We start from the raw sequence: 6,000 nt of genomic DNA, 5'->3' as shown, positions 1-6,000 counted from the left end.
TAATGTTAGGTTTTTTTTAACAGTGAGAGACAGAATAACAACAAAAAAATCCAGAAAAACGCATGTCAAAAATGTTAGAAATTGATTTGCATTTTAATGAGAGAAATAAGTATTTGACCCCTCTGCAAAACATGACTTAGTACTTGGTGGCAAAACCCTTGTTGACAATCACAGAGGTCAGACGTTTCTTGTAGTTGGCCACAAGGTTTGCACACATCTCAGGAGGGATTTTGTCCCACTCCTTTTGCAGATCTTCTCCAAGTAATTAAGGTTTCAAGGCTGACGTTTGGCAACTCGAACCTTCAGCTCCCTCCACAGATTTTCTATGGGATTAAGGTCTGGAGACTGGCTAGGCCACTCCAGGACCTTAATGTGCTTCTTCTTGAGCCACTCCTTTGTTGGCTTGGCCGTGTGTTTTGGGTCATTGTCATGCTGGAATACCCATCCACAACCCATTTTCAATGCCCTGGCTGAGGGAAGGAGGTTCTCACCCAAGATTTGATGGTACATGGCCCCATCCATCATCCCTTTTTAGCTAAGTATGGCTCCCAATCAGAGACAACGATAGACAGCTGTCCCTGATTGAGAGCCATACCCGGCCAAAACAAAGAAATACACAAAACATAGAAAACGGAACATAGAATGCACACCCTAGTCACACCCTGGGCTAACCAAAATAGAGAACAAAAACCTCTCTATGGCCAGGGCGTGACAATGTACGAGTCTGCTGTTAATGATAATGCAGAGGATTTTCCCAAGGTTGCTGTTGACGCATATCCCACGGTAGTTATTGGGGTCAAATTTGTCTCCACTTTTGTGGATTGGGGTGATCAGTCCTTGGTTCCAAATATTGGGGAAGATGCCAGAGCTGAGGGTGATGTTAAAGAGCTTTAGTATAGCCAATTGGAATTTGTTGTCTGTTTATTTGATCATTTCATTGAGGATACCATCAACACCACAGGCCTTTTTGGGTTGGAGGGTTTTTATTTTGTCCTAAAGTTCATTCAAGGTAATTGGAGAATCCAGCAGGTTCTGGTAGTCTTTAATTGTTGATTCTAAGATTTGTATTTGATCATGTATATGTTTTGCTCTTTGTTCTTTGTTATAGAGCTAAAAATATTGGAGAAGTGGTTTACCCATAAATCTCCATTTTGGATAGATAATTCTTTGTGTTGTTGTTTGTTTAGTGTTTCCCAATTTTCCCAGAAGTGGTTAGATTCTATGGATTCTTCAATTACATTGAGCTGATTTGTGACGTGCTGTTCCTTCTTTTTCCGAAGTGTATTTCTGTATTGTTTTAGTGATTCACCATGGTGAAGGCGTAGACTCAGGTTTTCTGGGTCTCTGTTTTTGGTTGGACAGGTTTCTCGATATCTTTCTTAAATTTTTGCATTTTTCATCAAACCATTTGTCATTGTTGTTCATTTTCTTCGGTTTTCTATTTGAGATTTTTAGATTTGATAGGGAAGCTGAGAGGTCAAATATACTGTTAAGATTTTCTACTACCAAGTTTACACCTTCACTATTACAGTCTGTCTCTCTCTCTCTCTCTCTCTCTCTCTCTCTCTCTTTCTCTGGGGTGTTGGTGTTAGATAGGGGGTGTTTAGCTGGGTTTGACAGTGTCTCTGAAGTCAAACTCAGAAGAAGAAGAGTGAGTGAGGGATGGTCATGAGGCTGTGGCTACAGGTCGACATCAGGAACAGATTTAAGATCAGTTTACCTGTGATCATAATGATGTCATAATGATGATGGACTAGGTGTTTAGGTTGGCTCATTTGTTTGAAGCATGGTGTTTCTAGCATACAGTACCAGTCAAAAGTTTGGATACACCTACTCATTCAAGGGATTTTCTTATTTTTTTAATATTTTCTACATTGTAGAATAATAGTGAAAAAATCAACACTATGAAATAACACATGGAATCATGTAGTAACCAAAAAAGTGTTAAACAAATCAAAATTGATTTTAGATTCTAGTAGCCACCCTTTGGCCTTGATGACAGCTTTGCACACTCTTGGCATTCTCTCAACCAGCTTCACCTGGAATGCTTTTCCAACAGTCTTGAAGGAGTTCCCACATATGCTGAGCACTTGTTGGCTTCTTTTCCTTCACACTCCGGTCCAACTCATCCAAAACCATCTAAATTGGGTTGAGGTCGTGTGATTGTGGGGGCCAGGTCATCTGATGCAGCACTCCATCACTCTCCTTCTTGGTCAAATAGCCCTTACACAGTCTGGAGGTGTGTTGGGTCATTGTCCTGTTGAAAAATAAATGATAGTCCCACTAAGCGCAAACCAGGTAGGATTGCGTATCACTGCAGAATGCTGTGGTAGCCATGTTGGTTAAGTATGCCATGAATTCTAAATAAATCACCAACGGTGTCACTAGGAAAGCACCCCAACACCATCACACCTCCTTCTCCATGCTTCACAGTGGGAACCACACATGCGCTCTGTCTCTGTCTCTCTCTGTCTGTCTGTCTGTCTGTCTGTCTGTCTGTCTGTCTGTCTGTCTGTCTGTCTGTCTGTCTGTCTGTCTGTGATAAATATGTTCTGAATGAAGAGGTCTTTTATTGCGCCTCTCCATCCAGCCCTGTATCTGCTACTGTTAGGAGTACAATCAGGCTTGTTAGTAATGTTTATACAATTTAAAAACAGTGTTTGTGTTTTTCTAAAGAACCTCAAATGTGTAGAGGTTATATTTGCTTAATCCTACCCCGAGCTTCAAAATGCAGTGATTAGTCAAATCTATAATTACCAGAACCTTCAAGTGTGTGTGTGTCATGTCTCAGAATTGCAAATAAACAATTAAGCACAGATGTCACTGAATCACATAAAGCCTTTAATTGAATTATGTCTTCACAAAACAAGTTATGGGTGAAAAGGATTTCTGCATGTCTCTTTATGAACTCATGTGTTTTAATCTGTGGCTGTGGGTACTCATGCTAGCAGGACAGTGACTGTATCACAACGCTGGGTACAGAACACATCACTTCTTTACATCCCATTCACACACAGGGCCCAGTATGTAGCAAATCATTACCAGAACCTAGTCTCATATATATATATATATATGAGAGAGAGACATAGATACTGCAGAACCATTACCAGGACCTAGTCTCATATATACACTACCGTCCAAAAGTTTGGAGTCACTTAGAAATGTCCTTGTTTTTGAAAGAAAAGCAAATTTTTTGTCCATTAAGATAACATCAAAATGATCAGAAATACAGTGTAAACATTGTTAATGTTGTAAATGACTATTGTAGCTGGAAACGGCAGATTTTTATTTAAATGAAATATCTACATAGGCGTACAGAGGCCCATTAAGTTTCTCATTTTAAAAGGCTAATTGATCATTAGAAAACCCTTTTGCAATTATGATAGCACAGCTGAAAACTGTTGTCTGATTAAAGAAGCAATAACACTGGCCTTCTTTAGAATAGTTGGGTATCTGGAGCATCAGCATTTGTGGGTTCAATTACATGCTCAAAATGGCCAGGAACAAAGAACTTTCTTCTGAAACTCGTCAGTCTATTCTTGTTCTGAGAAATGAAGGCTATTCCATGCGAGAAATTGCCAAGAAACTGAAGATCTCGTACAACGCTGTGTCCTACTCCCTTCACAGAACAGCACAAACTGGCCCTAACCAGAATAGAAAGAGGAGTGGGAGGCCCCGGTGCATAACTGAGCAAGAGGACAAGTACATTAGTGTCTAGTTTGAGAAACAGATGCCTCACAAGTCTTCAACTGGCAGCTTCATTATAAATAGTACCCGCAAAACACCAGCCTCAACGTCAACAGTGAAGAGGCGACTTCGGGATGCTGGCCTTCTAGGCAGAGTTGCAAAGAAAAAGCCATATCTCAGACTGGCCAATAAAAATAAAAGATTAAGATGGGCAAAATAACAGACACTGGACAGAGGAACTCTGCCTAGAAGGCCAGCATCCTGGAGTTGCCTCTTCACTGTTGACGTTGAGGCCGGCGTTTTGCGGGTACTATTTATAATGAATCTGCCAGTTTATTGGCAATTTCTTGCATGGAATAGCCTTCCTTTCTCAGAACAAGAATAGACTGACGAGTTTCAGAAGCAAGTGCTGATGCTCCAGATACTCAACTAGTCTAAAGAAGGCCAGTTTTATTGCTTCTTTAATCAGAACAGCAGTTTTCAGCTGTGCTAACATAAATGCAAAAGGGTTTTATAATGATCAATTAGCCTTTAAAATGATAAACTTGGATTAGTTAATACAACATGCCATTGGAACACAGGAGTGATGGTTGCCGATAATGGGCCTCTGTACGCCTATGTAGATATTCCTTAAAAATCAGCCGTTTCCAGCTACAATAGTCATTTACAACATTAACAATGTCTACACTGTATTTCTGATCAATTTGATGTTATTTTAATGGACAACAAATGTGCTTTTCTTTCAAAAACAAGGACATTTCTAAGTAACCCTAAACTTTTGAACGATAATGTGTGTGTTTATATATATATATATATATATATACAGCAGCACTTTGTGTTTCTAGGCAGTTTAGAACCTCATGTACAACACTCTCCACCCAATACACACTGACATTTACATAATTCCTTTACTCCAACCTCTTTCAATGGTTGAGCGTGCTACACGTGTGTTTAACATTAAGAGGATAACACGCTCATATATGCATCATATAAAAACAATAACATAGGACATGTTTGACTATACATTAAAATATGTGGCATGTATCAATACTAGCCAAGTTGATACTCTCAATCACATTAGGCAATGACTATACAGAAAATCAAACATAAGATTGTAGACCACGTGACCATGCACAAAACAGCACATATAGTAGTATGCAGTGTGATATATATTGGAGAAATATTGACTGTGTCATCCATGTGATAATCACTGGCATTATACTTGAATTTGATTCGGAAAAGCCCCCAGTGTGTAGTGTTCACTAGCGTTGGTCCGCATCTTGGAAGCAACCTCTCCAAGCAAATAGTGTGGATAAGAAATAGCATTATACCTTCACATAGTAGTCTACATGTCAATCCAAACTTGAGCTAGATAGTTTGTGTGTATGTATTGAGATCATCCTTGAGCTGTTCCTGTCTATCGATGTTCTGTATTATGTCATGTTTCATGTTTTGTGTGGGACCCCAGGAAGAGCAGCTGCTGTTTCACAACAGCTAATGGGGATCCTAATAAAATACCAAATACCAAACAGAAAGTCATTATGGTAAACTTTGATAATATCCCTCTGCATGACAACACAATGTACAGATAATCCGGTCAGGATGTTTTTCTATAATAACTAGGTAATAGGGTTTTAGTAATTTAGCTGACTGATTGATCCTGCCTGGGACATAACTCCCTAGTGGGGGAACATTTAGCTGACTGATTGATCCTGCCTGGGACATAACTCCCTAGTTGGGGAACATTTAGCTGACTGATTGGTCCTGCCTGGGACATAACTCCCTAGTGGGGGAACAGTTAGCTGACTGATTGGTCCTGCCTGGGACATAACTCCCTAGTGGGGGAACAGTTAGCTGACTGATTGGTCCTGCCTGGGACATAACTCCCTAGTGGGGGAACATTTAGCTGACTGATTGGTCCTGCCTGGGACATAACTCCCTAGTGGGGGAACAGAGAGTTAAGCTAGTACTAAACCTGAACCATGGCAAGCAGATCAAATAACAAACTTACATTTCCATTAAAGCCTTATTTCCCTATTCACCATCTTTCCCTGTTTTTAATCCTTTCATTCACTTTCCCTTATTTTTCTCTTTTCCACCCTCATCACTCTCTCCCTCCTCTCCCTCCTCTCACCCCCCTCTCCCTCCTCTCCCCCCTCTCCCTCCTCTCACCCCCCTCCCTCCTCTCTCCCCTCTCTTTCCCCTCCCTGTGTGGAACTAGGGATGCTGTTCAGGACTACATCTGTGTGATGTATTAAGTGGTTCTGGCCCTATTCCTGGTTACAGGGGATGGTTAAATTCCTTGTTTTATCA

This window comes from Salmo salar, chromosome ssa29 (assembly GCF_905237065.1).
Source record: "Salmo salar chromosome ssa29, Ssal_v3.1, whole genome shotgun sequence".
Classification (NCBI taxonomy): Eukaryota; Metazoa; Chordata; class Actinopteri; order Salmoniformes; family Salmonidae; genus Salmo; species Salmo salar.
This window is presented reverse-complemented; position numbering follows the sequence as displayed.